This window comes from Rhinichthys klamathensis, unplaced genomic scaffold, assembly GCF_029890125.1.
Source record: "Rhinichthys klamathensis goyatoka isolate OS25496 unplaced genomic scaffold, OSU_Roscu_1.1 h1tg000103l_1, whole genome shotgun sequence".
Taxonomy (NCBI): domain Eukaryota; kingdom Metazoa; phylum Chordata; class Actinopteri; order Cypriniformes; family Leuciscidae; genus Rhinichthys; species Rhinichthys klamathensis.
The window spans coordinates 2,530,967-2,543,643 of NW_026606642.1; the positions used below are offsets into that span (position 1 = coordinate 2,530,967).

The 12,677-nt window shown below is 39.4% G+C and overlaps 3 protein-coding genes and 1 pseudogene across 3 annotated transcripts in view; 3 read left to right on the forward strand and 1 right to left on the reverse strand.

Moving 5' to 3' along the window:
* LOC130086998 (SLAM family member 5-like) overlaps positions 1-12,677 on the forward strand; it is a 290,538-nt gene that overhangs the window by 73,226 nt on the left and 204,635 nt on the right. The window lies entirely within an intron of this gene.
* LOC130086935 (SLAM family member 9-like) overlaps positions 1-12,677 on the forward strand; it is a 171,386-nt gene that overhangs the window by 72,711 nt on the left and 85,998 nt on the right. The gene's annotated exons all lie outside the window — the stretch shown is intronic.
* The window catches only part of LOC130086985 (uncharacterized), a 79,484-nt gene that overhangs the window by 52,044 nt on the left and 14,763 nt on the right, over positions 1-12,677 (reverse strand). The gene's annotated exons all lie outside the window — the stretch shown is intronic.
* The window catches only part of LOC130086986 (SLAM family member 5-like), a 37,205-nt pseudogene that overhangs the window by 20,204 nt on the left and 4,324 nt on the right, over positions 1-12,677 (forward strand).

Sequence of the window (12,677 nt, forward strand, 5' to 3'; positions counted from 1 at the left end):
GTGAAGTAAGCTTTTAAATCACTGTCTCATTATTGTGCACCGACGAAGAGTACTTTGTACTGTGAAGAATCCTTACCTTTCCACTTACGGTCTGAGTCTGGAAGTATGCAGCATTGCTGGTGAAGTAAGCTTTTAAGTATCGTTACAAGCTGTTCACACATTGGCAATAAAAAGTGATAAATAGGCCTATATATGGCCCTTTTAATGCTGTGACTTTGACAGCCATGATAATAACACATACAGTATGTTTTGAAAAAAAAAACATATTTGTTTAAATATATCTTTTATTATTGTTGAAACCGATCAGACTCTTGAAAAAGAGATCATATACTCTGAGCCAACGTTCATCAAAAGAAATACACAAAACGGTAAGATAATTTATTCCTAAGTTATGTTGTACATCTCTGTATAAATTTAGCCTGCAGTCAAATGTATGTATGCTTGTACAGTATCATGATACAAAAGAAAACACAATAGCACCATATCCGATAAATAAAAGCCATAAGATCATCAATCCCAGAATCTATCATCAGAAAAAGTGTTTTTTATTATTATTATTATTGTATTTTTTTTGTTTACAGAATTTTATAGAGGAAGATCAAGTGGAGTATGCACCAATCGCCATGAGAAGATAATTTTTCTCCTGCAACAACCTTTCCAACTCCTGCTGACAAGTTCTTCAAAACTTGTAGATGAGTTTTGGGATTGTTGACAATCCACTACATGTAGTAGCTAAAGCCCCGTCCACACCGGCAGAGACACGCAGCGAAAAAAGCCGTCCACTATCTCCGACAAACCACTAACGAAAATTGTCAGATCCATTTGAGCTTCGGGTGCATTGAAAATGTTCACTTTATAACTTCTGCACCTAGACCGTAATGGACCGTCATAGTGCGAGGCGAGAATTACCAGTATTTTTCCACTAAAATGTTATTTTATTCTTCAAACACTATTTATGTCAAATGGATGACTATGAATAATTATGTAAAAAATGGTTAAATAATTATTTAGAGCCTTTTCATGTTCAGCTCTTACAGTAGCAAATTCTAGAGATGCGTTTCTTAAAAGTTTAACTTATTTCATCTTGAGCGCCACGTTTTTAGATCCCGGTCTCGTGCGTGAGACCCTGCAGGAGACGCAACGGTGAAACACATCCGTGCATTTACATAAACAAAAAAATGGAATGGAAAAACCTATTCTGTGTGAAAGGCCCCATAAAGAGTCAATAGATGTGTTCGACCTCACGGGGAGCAGATCGATCGCAGTCCGACTTAAAGCAGCGCATACCGTTCGAATTTTGAGATTCGAGATGCAAGAGCGATTCATGATTACGGTCTTGTGCAGACTGCAAGTGCACATGAAGTGTGCCATTTGCGACAGGGCCACAGTTGTTTCATGATTGGTCGAATTCACCGAAGACAATAGCCGCGTTTCCACTGTCGGGCCAGTGCTAGGCCAGGGCTTTAAACGGGCCGTGCCGGGCTAATAGCCTCGGGCCAGTAGCACCGGGCCTGCGTTTCCACTGTCAGGCCAGAAGCTCCACAGCGCGTCACTAAAACACGCCCGCAATACGCCTCTCTGGAACAACGTCACACTAACCCATCATTTCACCAACAAATGGAAGTTTTACCAGAAAACTAATCAGAAAGAAATCACTGGAAACAGTGTGCATCGCAAAACAAACATGATAAAAGCGGCCGTTTGCTGGCATTTTTGTTGTTTACTTGAATATTTAAAACCCAAGCATCGATGTTTTACCACAGGTTTACAATAAAAAGTGATACATTGATCATAATGAATTAATTTATGTCAAAATTGCACATTAGTCACACAGAAATAAACGACCGTTAGGTCTATTTCAAAAAAGAAAGAGGACACACTTACATTATTCAGTCGAGGCTGTTTCTGTTTATTTGGTAGTTACAGGACATATATCACATTTAGAAAGAATGATAATTTCTACAAATAATGTTATATGCCACCAAAAATACGACCTGAGGAGCGTTAGCACAGTCTCGACTCCCAGTAGCTACAGATATATTTTCAGTCAGAGAAACAGGAAGCTCCCGAAAAAAAGTAGATAGTCCGGTATAAAGAGACTACTATGTAGTATATGTAGGCTACTGACAGATAAAATAAAAACATGATTGTGATAGCCTTTATAAATGGTCTGACTTCTTCAAGCGTTCACCATGTTTTTTTACTATGCGTATCTTCAAGCGTTTACTATGTTTACTATGGTAATGGTTAGCGCGCATAGTCTTTTGCATCGCGTAAAAATATTTCTACCTTATACGGTGATCAGAATCCACATCGGATCACAAACATAAGGCATTAAAACATGAAAGTGAGTTAAATTATTTTAAAAGTCTTTAATGCTGACAGAATCATTCGGCGCTCCTGTCTCTCGACTCAGGTAATCCCCGCCTCTGTTCGTAACCACTCCTCTAGCCCGAGCTGGCCCGCTTTGGCCCAAGGTATTCGACGGGCCAGAAATCCTGGCCGTTGGCCCCGAGTAAGCCCCGATCAAGCCCCGGAAGTGACAGTGGAAACGCGACTGGCCCTGGCACGCACTAGCACGGCCCGGCCCTGGCCCGGCAGTGGAAACGCGGCTAATGATCACATGTTTGGTGTTTTTTCTGACACATAGGTCTGAAATTGCATACTCTCTTGAGTAGGTACATATTTTGCAGAAGTACTTTGCGACCAGTATGTAGTATGAATGTAATCCGGATGTACTACATCTGCCATGTTGTCATTATCATGTGATCTACCAGCGTCATTTGCGTCGCTTCACTGCCATTCATAAATCCTCTCCTGTGGCCTCATGGGATATTAAAGTGTCCATCATGTGGGGAAAAATATAATATACATTGATAGAGTAGTATAATTGTTATAAGATAATTGTGAGTTAAAAGCTAGACCCCCCCCCCCCTCCCCTCCCCCATGTAATAGTTTTTTGTCATTTCAGTTATTTTATTAATAATGGTTACTTAATTATTCAGTACCTGCATTTTAATTTGTAGTATACAGGCATGTGATGGGTGTCCAGTGGGTGGCAGTAAGCCAGAGGAATACCCCCGGAGAAAACCTAGAAGAGAAAAAGAAAAGTTAGTTCACGCGAGGTTTGAACGGGACTATGAGTATTGAGTTATGTTGTACTGTGTGGTACGGAGCTATTGCGAATGACGCTGGCTGAATAAAAGAACCCAACCAACTCACACGCTTGTTCATTCCTTCAAGTGTGTTACAATCATATGCACACTTCAGAATCTCACTGGAAGAAGAAGCTCATCCGAGTCCTTTGTGCCTACTCTTTTACAGTATTAGTACTGTGAATTCAGATATACTTCTTTTGTCACATACTGTTTTTTTTGCCTACTATAATAGGCAAGTATGCGATTTCAGATGCAGCCAATTTTTTTATAACAGTAAAAACTCATTTCATGTAGCCTAATCTTAAAGGTCCCGTTCTTCGTGTTTTTTTTTTAAGCTTTGATTGTGTTTACAGTGTGCAATATAACATTTGGTCATGTTTTGCGTGTAAAAACACACAGTATTTTTCGCACAATTTACTTATCTGTATACCGCTGTTTTCCCTGTCATAAAAACGGGCTGATGACTTCCTTGCTCTATGAAGTCCCTCCTTCAGAAATACGTAAGGAGTTCTGATTGTGCCAGCGGTTCCTGTGTTGTGATTCGACAGCAGCTTATCGCACGTTGCCCGGAAAGGTCACGCCTCTTACCATAACGTGGAGATGCGCGCTGATTATTGTAATTATGTCAAACATATTACCATATCAGACCCGGAGAACATAGATGAAGAGAATCGATTAGAGCCTGTTCAAGCACGACTTTTGCAGGATGTTTCACAATGGTAAGCTGTTTATTTAGTAGTTGTCATACTTTTACGTTTGGCTGTTACCTTTAATTGGTTAAATTGTAATATTAAATGTTACAAACTGTTATAAAACCTTTTGGTATATGGTTTTGTCCGTCTGTCGAATTAACGATGGTGTTGAATTTTTAAAATAAGTGCATTGTTTATTCCTACCTTAGTTACACGTGAGCACGAGTTTTGATTAGTAATAAATGTTTTATAGGTGTAGCCTACATGTGGTAACTGTGACAAAATGCCAACGAAGGTTGAAAACATCTGCTGCAAAGAAATACAAAAAGTACTGTAACACCTCCAAATTAAAACTTTTGAAATTGTTTTCATCCAAACAACTTTATAAATACACTTTATTTTTTTACCATGAATATAGCCTTAAAAGCTGCCATGTTGTGTAAAAGAAATCGTTGCCATGCATTACAATAATTTATTTATTAAAAGTTGAATGTAACGTGACTGCACATTAAATTATTACTGACTCACATCAACGAAACTCTTCCTCTTCTCCGTGGGAGCGCAACAAGACCACGCCCCCTTTTTTTCCTGTGGGCGGAGATTAGTCAAAAAACTGTTTTAGTGATGTCATTAAAAACGGAAGTAGAGGGATGTAGTCCAAACCGGTCGTTCAATGTAAGCTTTGAAAGTGGACTTCTGTTAAATAAAATATCTCGCTAGGCATTGAACTTTGACCTTTATAATTTTACAGGTATTATTTATGCTCTAACAGCTACATTACACACTAACTAAAGTTTGAAACATGGAATCACGAAGAACGGGACCTTTAATGTAATATTGAGTCATGTTTATCAAAATAAAACATTTGTGTGTGTGTGTGTGTGTGTCGGATGTGTGTCGGATGTGTGAACAGCGTGTGGTTGAAGGGCTTTTCCATTCCTGCTCACAGTCAACATAAAACAGCTTCACTACTAAATGCTGAACCCATCAATAAAGTCTGACAGATAAAAGATTCTCTTAGTCATTGATATGTTACTGTGTGAATATGAAAAATGTGAAAATATCGAGTGTAATTGATACTTATTACTTATCAATACTTATGCATACCCTCCCCTCCAGGACCTCACATAGTCATGGTAGACAAGCAGTGCTAGTTTCAGTGGTTATTACTAACTCCAGTATACGAGAAACCGAAGTTATTTCTAAGCAGATCTATTCTTGACATCACACCTTTTTTATAAAGTTAATATCCTGTTTTTTTTCCTGTCAATGTCTGGGGACATTAAAAGAATAAACGCAATTTATAATTTACTGTTTAGATTACAATTCTAAATAATTCTTTAGTTTTCATCAGTCTCGGGAGTAACTAATTGTAGCAATTTGGCTGACATTTTTCAGTGCTGCTGTCCAAAGGCAAAAAGCAGTAACTCCACATCTAGTTAAGTTTTGTCTCAGTCGGCGTGTAGCGTGATACTGAGTCACAATGCCATGTGACTGATCACTCTGTTAAAACCTTTACAGGGGAAAAAAACTAGTCTATTTTAGGAGCCTACTGTTAACATTATAGACCAATATGTGGGCAGAATCGTCTATTCACATAGATGTTGATCTTCTAAATGAATGGCTGTCCATGTGAAGAGATGATTCTGCCCACATATTGGTGTATAATGTTAACAAAAGCGTAATTAGAGCACAATCTAAAGTCCAAAGTAGACTTCACATGCATCTGGAATAATAACACCTCAGAATTTGACAGATAGGGTGAGCTATAAATACATCTCACAGTAGGGAAGCTAAAGCCCCAATAATAAACATGAAAGCGTTGTTGTTTTTCATATACTTTATGACTGTGATTTCCAAACACTGCAATCCGGTTTATAAACACTAAAAGACAGGACCTATTTCATGAAACAGGAGCTAAACGGATTTCTTTGTAATTGTCCAAATCATTCAATAATGGTCACAAAGGGTTCACACAAACACGTTAATTATACATTGTTTGTAGAAGGTTTTTTAAATGTCCTCATAATGTTGGGAGAAAACATTCTAAAAACAGCATTCTGGGAACATCCTTTAAACGTTAGAATGACAACTAACTTTAAATCAATATGGTTGTGTGGCTGTTTTAAAAGATCATCTTTGGAAAGTGGGAAAGTTTTGTAGCCTGTCCCATACCGTTCCTAACTTTCCTCTTAAATATTATGTAAAGGTTAGGCAAGTGTTAGAATTAAACGCTTTCAAAACAATGTTCATGAAATCACTATATATTGTCATTAGTATTTGATGAACGTTCTCATAATGTTGGCAAAAACATTCTTTGAACAAGATTCTTCGAATGTCCTTTAAATATTAAAAATCACTAACTTTCTGGCTTAAAGTTAGTTCTTCTTTCATGAAAACTCTCGTAGTTATTGGCATGGTAATGAGTATGACAATGTTGTATATTTGGTCTTGATGAAATAGATCTGCTTCTGCTGCAGAGAAAGTATGGGACTTGATACTGCCAATACACACACGGCACGCTGCTGTTAGCAAGCAAGACATGCTTCTGCTGTACAATATAGCGTACATTAATTACCCGTAGCAGATCTATACAGGTGGAGCTGGGGAAGGTGAAGGGTTTCTGACACTGCTAAGGCAAATGCTACCCAAGTATTTGATGGTGAGCAGCGAGCTCATTGGCTGCTGATACGGCAGGAACCAATCAGCTGCACCCTATAGATGACGATGTGATTATGAACAGGTGAGTTAAAGGACCTGAAGGAATACAAATTTATTTAAATGTTTAATTTAGATTTATAGTATATAAACTGAGGAAGTTTATTAGTGTGAATTTTGTAACTAAGGTAAATGTCACAAACCTGCCTTTTCCTGTCTGTCTATTGCAAGTTAAATGCAAACCATTTGTCGTGGGGTTCCTGTCTCAGTGCGGGAAGCCCTGTGGAGCAGGTGTGAACACCTGCTATTTTATTATCCTGACTGTCCTGTCTCAATACGAGAAGGGACAGCCTTTCCTGTTCTCGTGTCTCACCGGGTGAGGACACATGCTGAGCAGGTTCCAAAGCCTGTATACCTCTGTTACGTTCCACGTGGGGGTTTGTTTTGTTTTCACTAGGCTGTGCACGCTGGTATACTTTGCACGTGTTGATAGTATATGCTCATTATCTGTTTCTGTTTCTAGCTCACTCTTGGCTGGCAGGCTGTTGTGATTGGCCTAGCGGGACGTCACTCATCGTTGGGGCGGCGCCCGGGAGCCAATCAGAGTTGACCAGCTGGGTTCAAAAGGATGGCGTTTCATTCATTCGATCTTCCGGAAGCGGCCATGAGCTCGTGTAGCGTTGTGAGGTTACTAAACCTGTGACTGGAGATTCATATAGTGATGACTGGCTCTTTGTAGTGGAATGAGTTGGGTGCTGTATGCTTTGTTTATATGTACCTTAATATTCAGTATGTTTTAGTTGTAGAGATCATAGTTTCAATGTGTATCCCAGTGTGACGCTGTGGGGTCCTGTAATTCGACTCTCTCTCTGGGAAAGAGAACGACAGGTCAGTATGCCGCGGTATACATAATGCCCGTAGTGTTTATTTGTTAGATACACTAGGTTAGGAGTGAGCGCCACTCTGTGTATGTTTTGTTTAATAGTTAGTTTATTTAAGTGCCGAATGCACTGAAGATTTCGGTTTTCTTTTCACCTTTTCCTTTGGTTAGGTTTAGGTTTAGTATAAGAGTTGTTTTGTTATATTCTGTTCTTTTCTTTGGCGCCACTTTTTGGTTCTCTTTCTTATTATTTGATCATTATAATTTTTGTAAACATTGTAAATAGCACACTCATTTTTCTTCCAAACTGGAACTAGTGGCTTCGGCTTTGTGACAATAAAATCCAGTTTGTTTCTCTTCAAGTTGAGTCTGTCATGGTTTCCTCTCCACCATATTCCTCCATCAGCAGTACTAATAAAACAAATGTTGCGTAACATCTCCTAGACTTTAAAAGATCGTAACAACCTCATTTACATGTATTGTTACAGAGTGTTTCCACCTCCATGTAACTCCTCCCCCTTGAAATGCCTATAAGATACCATGTAAAGTTACTTTAGATTAGATTTGATTGAGATGACTGCAGCGACAATAAAGAACTTATACCTCAACAATCTCCTGGTCTGCGAACTTTGACTTTTCTACACTTGAGAAGAAAATAAGTTTCCTACAGATGCCGCCGTGACCCGGATGGAGTTAACACACCTGAAACCAGAACTGAATCTCAACAAAAGATTTCAACAAAGACTGAATTCCAGACTGAATCTTGAAACTTCAATCTCAACAAAAGATTTCAACAAAGACTGAATTCCAGACTGAATCTTGAAACTTCAAGCTCAACAAAGATTTCAACAAAGAATTAACCTTTCTGACTGAGTTTTCCAGACGGAATCTTTCCGTACAACTAAAGATTTGGTGAGTTTCACTCCATTCAAAGAACAACTTAAGACCAGTACATGTGTTTTCCTCTGCGCCGTTCAGAGAAGAAGTTAACAGACAGCTGCAGAGTTTGCTAACTAAAGTTACCCTTTAAAAGTGTTCTTTTAGAGATGAAAAAGTACCCTCTGTTCTTGCAGGCAGGGAAGATTAACATTACGTGTTAATATTTTTGTGTAGCCTCTGCTTTGTCAGGGAAGATTAGCATTACGTGCTAATATGTTGGTAACCCCCTGTTTCAGGCAGGGAAGTTTTAGCATTATGTGCTAATATTTTGGTTTTATCGTCTTCATCCTCTGTTTCAGGCAGGGAAGTTAAATGTGATGTGTTGGTAACAAGGAAGGTTTATCAACAGTTTGATCTGTGACATAACTGTAGCCTCTGTTTGAACAGAGAAGTTTTAGTGTTTGTTTGTGTGGTAACAAAGAAACTCACAAAATGGTTAGAAGCAATGCTAGGCGAGTTCCATCAACTCAGAAAGGTGGACTAGCTAGCCCTCTATGGACAGACAGTGAGTTCAAGTCATTGTTAGGAGAGAAAATGGACTCCATAGTGACTGAGTCAGATTGGATTTGACAAAGAAATTTGGTATTGATCCAGACAAAGTTTGGTCTATTGAAGAATGCAAGAAGGTGTTAGGTGCATGTATCAGAAAGAAAAACATGAAAGGCATAATCTGTTGCCATAGAGAATATAGCTTATCCATTGCAAAAGAACAAGCTAGGTGTATTGATAAGTTAAATGAACAAAATAAACAATTGCATACTCAAGTGTCCTGTCTCAAGACAAAGGTGGGCCACAACCAGGCCTCAACCAAATGTGACTCAGAAAACCAACAGTCAGATGAAAGCTATCCTGATTTACAGTTTTTTGATAGGATAGAGGACAATGTCAGTGCTGTATTGATGAAAGATGTAAATGCAGTTGAAGTGTGTGGAGCAAGACAAAAGGCTCAGACTAGGGCAAAAGGGATTGATCCAGTTCCATCTGCAACCCCCATAATGCAGCTACAAGCAGTCAAATTATCTTTAGCTCCTAAAGAAATAGAGAGAATTGCTGAAAGTTTGCCATCAGTACATGGAAATTTTTCTGAGTTTAGGAGAGAATTGTCCAAAAAGATGCGGCTCTACGATATGTCTCTAGCTGAAGTCACCCAGCTAATATCACAGATCTTGACTGAGTCAGAATTCAATGATTTTGAGTCTGCTGTTACTTCTGAATTACAGCATGCCAGAAAAGATGAATTGAGAGAAGGAGTTCTGAGAGTGTTAAAGAACATTGTTGGACCAAAAGTGGACTGGTCAAAGATCACAAGTTGTGTACAGAAGAAGCATGAAACTGTTAGTGAGTACACAGAAAGATTTTGTCAGACAGCTGCAGCATACAGTGGGATTGTTGACACTTCAGAGAAGGTGCTAGAAGACAATGGTGCCCTCGTTCGCACATGGTATGATGGTCTTTTGTCAGAGCATAGAAATGCATTGCCTTTCTTAGATGTCACATGGGCTACCAGTACCCTGAAAAGTAACCTAGACAGGTTAGCTACTTGGGAAAGAGATTCTGATGTTAAAGAGAGAGTAAGAATTGCAGCAGTTTCCTTTAAGGTCAACGCAGAGAAGCAACAGAAACGCAAATGTCCTAAGAGAGAGGGCAGCAGTTGTTATTATTGTGGTAAACATGGACATTGGGGAAGAGAGTGTAGAAAAAACAAAAATAACTTTAAACAAGTTAACAATTTTACTCAGCTTCTGCTTAGTCTGCTTGCTACTCTGAAACAGCCCCTCCCCTCGTCATTAAACTGGGGCAGCTTGTGTAGGTGTTAACCATTTGGGCTGTGAGTGCATAATTCTCCCCAGTAACTTACAACAGAGATAAAAAAACGTATTTTTGTTTAATAGAACAAAAGGAAAGTGACTATCTCAGTTTTCCTTTGTGGGGACAATGGTTAAGTAAACTCACAGCCTTAAATGTTGTCTACAGCACAGGCCCTTCATTAGTAATGAGCTGGGTCAAGCTGTAAACGTAAAATGCCCTCATGTAGTGACCGCAATAATGAATCAAGCAAAAGTCATTTTTGTCACCATTCTCATGTATGATGTCTACAATGACTGAAGTTGTGTTAGAGGATGAAGGAGAAATGACTCACGATTGCATTGACTCAGATCAAGGTACACACATCACCGGACAGGTAGTCAAGGTAGTGTCTAGAATATTGCAAAACATTAGAGCTTAAATGGCACAAACCACATCAAGTGAGGTAAATTAAAGTAGCGGCAGTATTGTAACAGGATAAACCTGGACTTATTGTGTCACACTGTAAACAATGTTCCCCAACCCACAGGGAAATGACAGGACACGAGACAGTGAGGAGCCCAGGGAAGAACCGATTGCAACAGGCATCGGGGGCCAACCCCTGCGGTGAAGACTCCCTCATAGGCCTTCACCACCCACTAGTCCATCCTTACCTTACTGTCTCTTTAGGTGTCACAGGAATTGAGAAATAGGGAAAGAAGGAACAACAACAGCAGACTCAGAAAAGGATACAGCCGTAGTGTTTCAAACAAATACTGCGACAACCCTAGTGTTTGAACAAATACTGCTCTGTCTTTTGTTTTCTCTCTTCCTCTGTGCAGGTAACACTGGATGGCTGTCCTGAGACCCATACGCACCGACCTCCTCACCTGCATATGAAGCCACAACCTTCCAGAAAACAGCTAGAACCAATGACGAGCCAACTATCACAAAAGATAAAGAAAAGAAAAAATACACAACGCAGAGACCCACATACAGAACCTTCAGTCATCCATCAAAATGATCAAGATTTTACCATCATGGACATCGCACAAAGTGTAGACTCCAGAAACCACATATTCTTAGAGAGATGAATATGTCAAGAAACGCCTTGTTTGCTGGAAAGAACGTTGCAGGCCACACCAGAAGATGGCTGCATTCCATGATTCACTTGTGTACAAACATGATGTTCCAAAAAGACATTCTTGATCTTTACAACAGATGACTGAAGATAAATTCTTCCGTAAAAATTTCAAATTTCACGGACCCTAATTGCATGTTTTGTTTCTGTGTCAACATGCAATTACATTTACATTTACATTTATTCATTTGGCTGACGCTTTTGTCCAAGGCGACTTACAGTTGCTATATATGTCAGAGGTCGCACGCCTCTGGAGCAACTAGGGGTTGAGTGTCTTGCTCAGGGACACATTGGTGTCTCGCAGTGGATTCGAACCCGGGTCTCTCACACCAAAGGCATGTGTCTTATCCACTGCGCCATCACCACCACCAGAAAATCAATTACAGAAAATCAACACAGAACAAGCTTGTGCCTGTAACTTACACAAGTTACAAGAATGAATTTTTAAGTGTTTAAATTTGTTTATAATGTGGGAGTTATTTTAGAACTCCCAAAGGGGGAATTGAAGGAATACAAATTTATTTAAATGTTTAATTTAGATTTATAGTATATAAACTGAGGAAGTTTATTAGTGTGAATTTTGTAACTAAGGTAAATGTCACAAACCTGCCTTTTCCTGTCTGTCTATTGCAAGTTAAATGCAAACCATTTGTCGTGGGGTTCCTGTCTCAGTGCGGGAAGCCCTGTGGAGCAGGTGTGAACACCTGCTATTTTATTATCCTGACTGTCCTGTCTCAATACGAGAAGGGACAGCCTTTCCTGTTCTCGTGTCTCACCGGGTGAGGACACATGCTGAGCAGGTTCCAAAGCCTGTATACCTCATTTACATGTATTGTTACAGAGTGTTTCCACCTCCATGTAACTCCTCCCCCTTGAAATGCCTATAAGATACCATGTAAAGTTACTTTAGATTAGATTTGATTGAGATGACTGCAGCGACAATAAAGAACTTATACCTCAACAATCTCCTGGTCTGCGAACTTTGACTTTTCTACACTTGAGAAGAAAATAAGTTTCCTACAGACCTATTAGCCTGAATCATCTAGAGTTTCATGGCAGAACTTTGTATATTACACAGCAAAATCCCCTGTCTCATGTTACGCAGGAATGAGTGTATTGTCCAGCATCAGTGTGTGTGATCTCAGCATCAGTCTCTCTCTACCTCTGGAGGTGGAATATCAGGATAAAAACACCTACAGCTGTGTGCTGAACAATCCCATCAGCAACCAGACCACACATCTGGACATCAACACACTCTGTCACACATATGCAGGTACCACAGCACTGACGTTGTCAGTTATTTTGTTTCCATGCAATGAAAGTTCATGGTCATTTTTTATAAAGCTCCCAAATATGTCCGTCACATTTTTTTGTTTAAAAAAATTGGTATCTTCCCAAACAGCAAAAAAAAAAAAGTGTCGGCT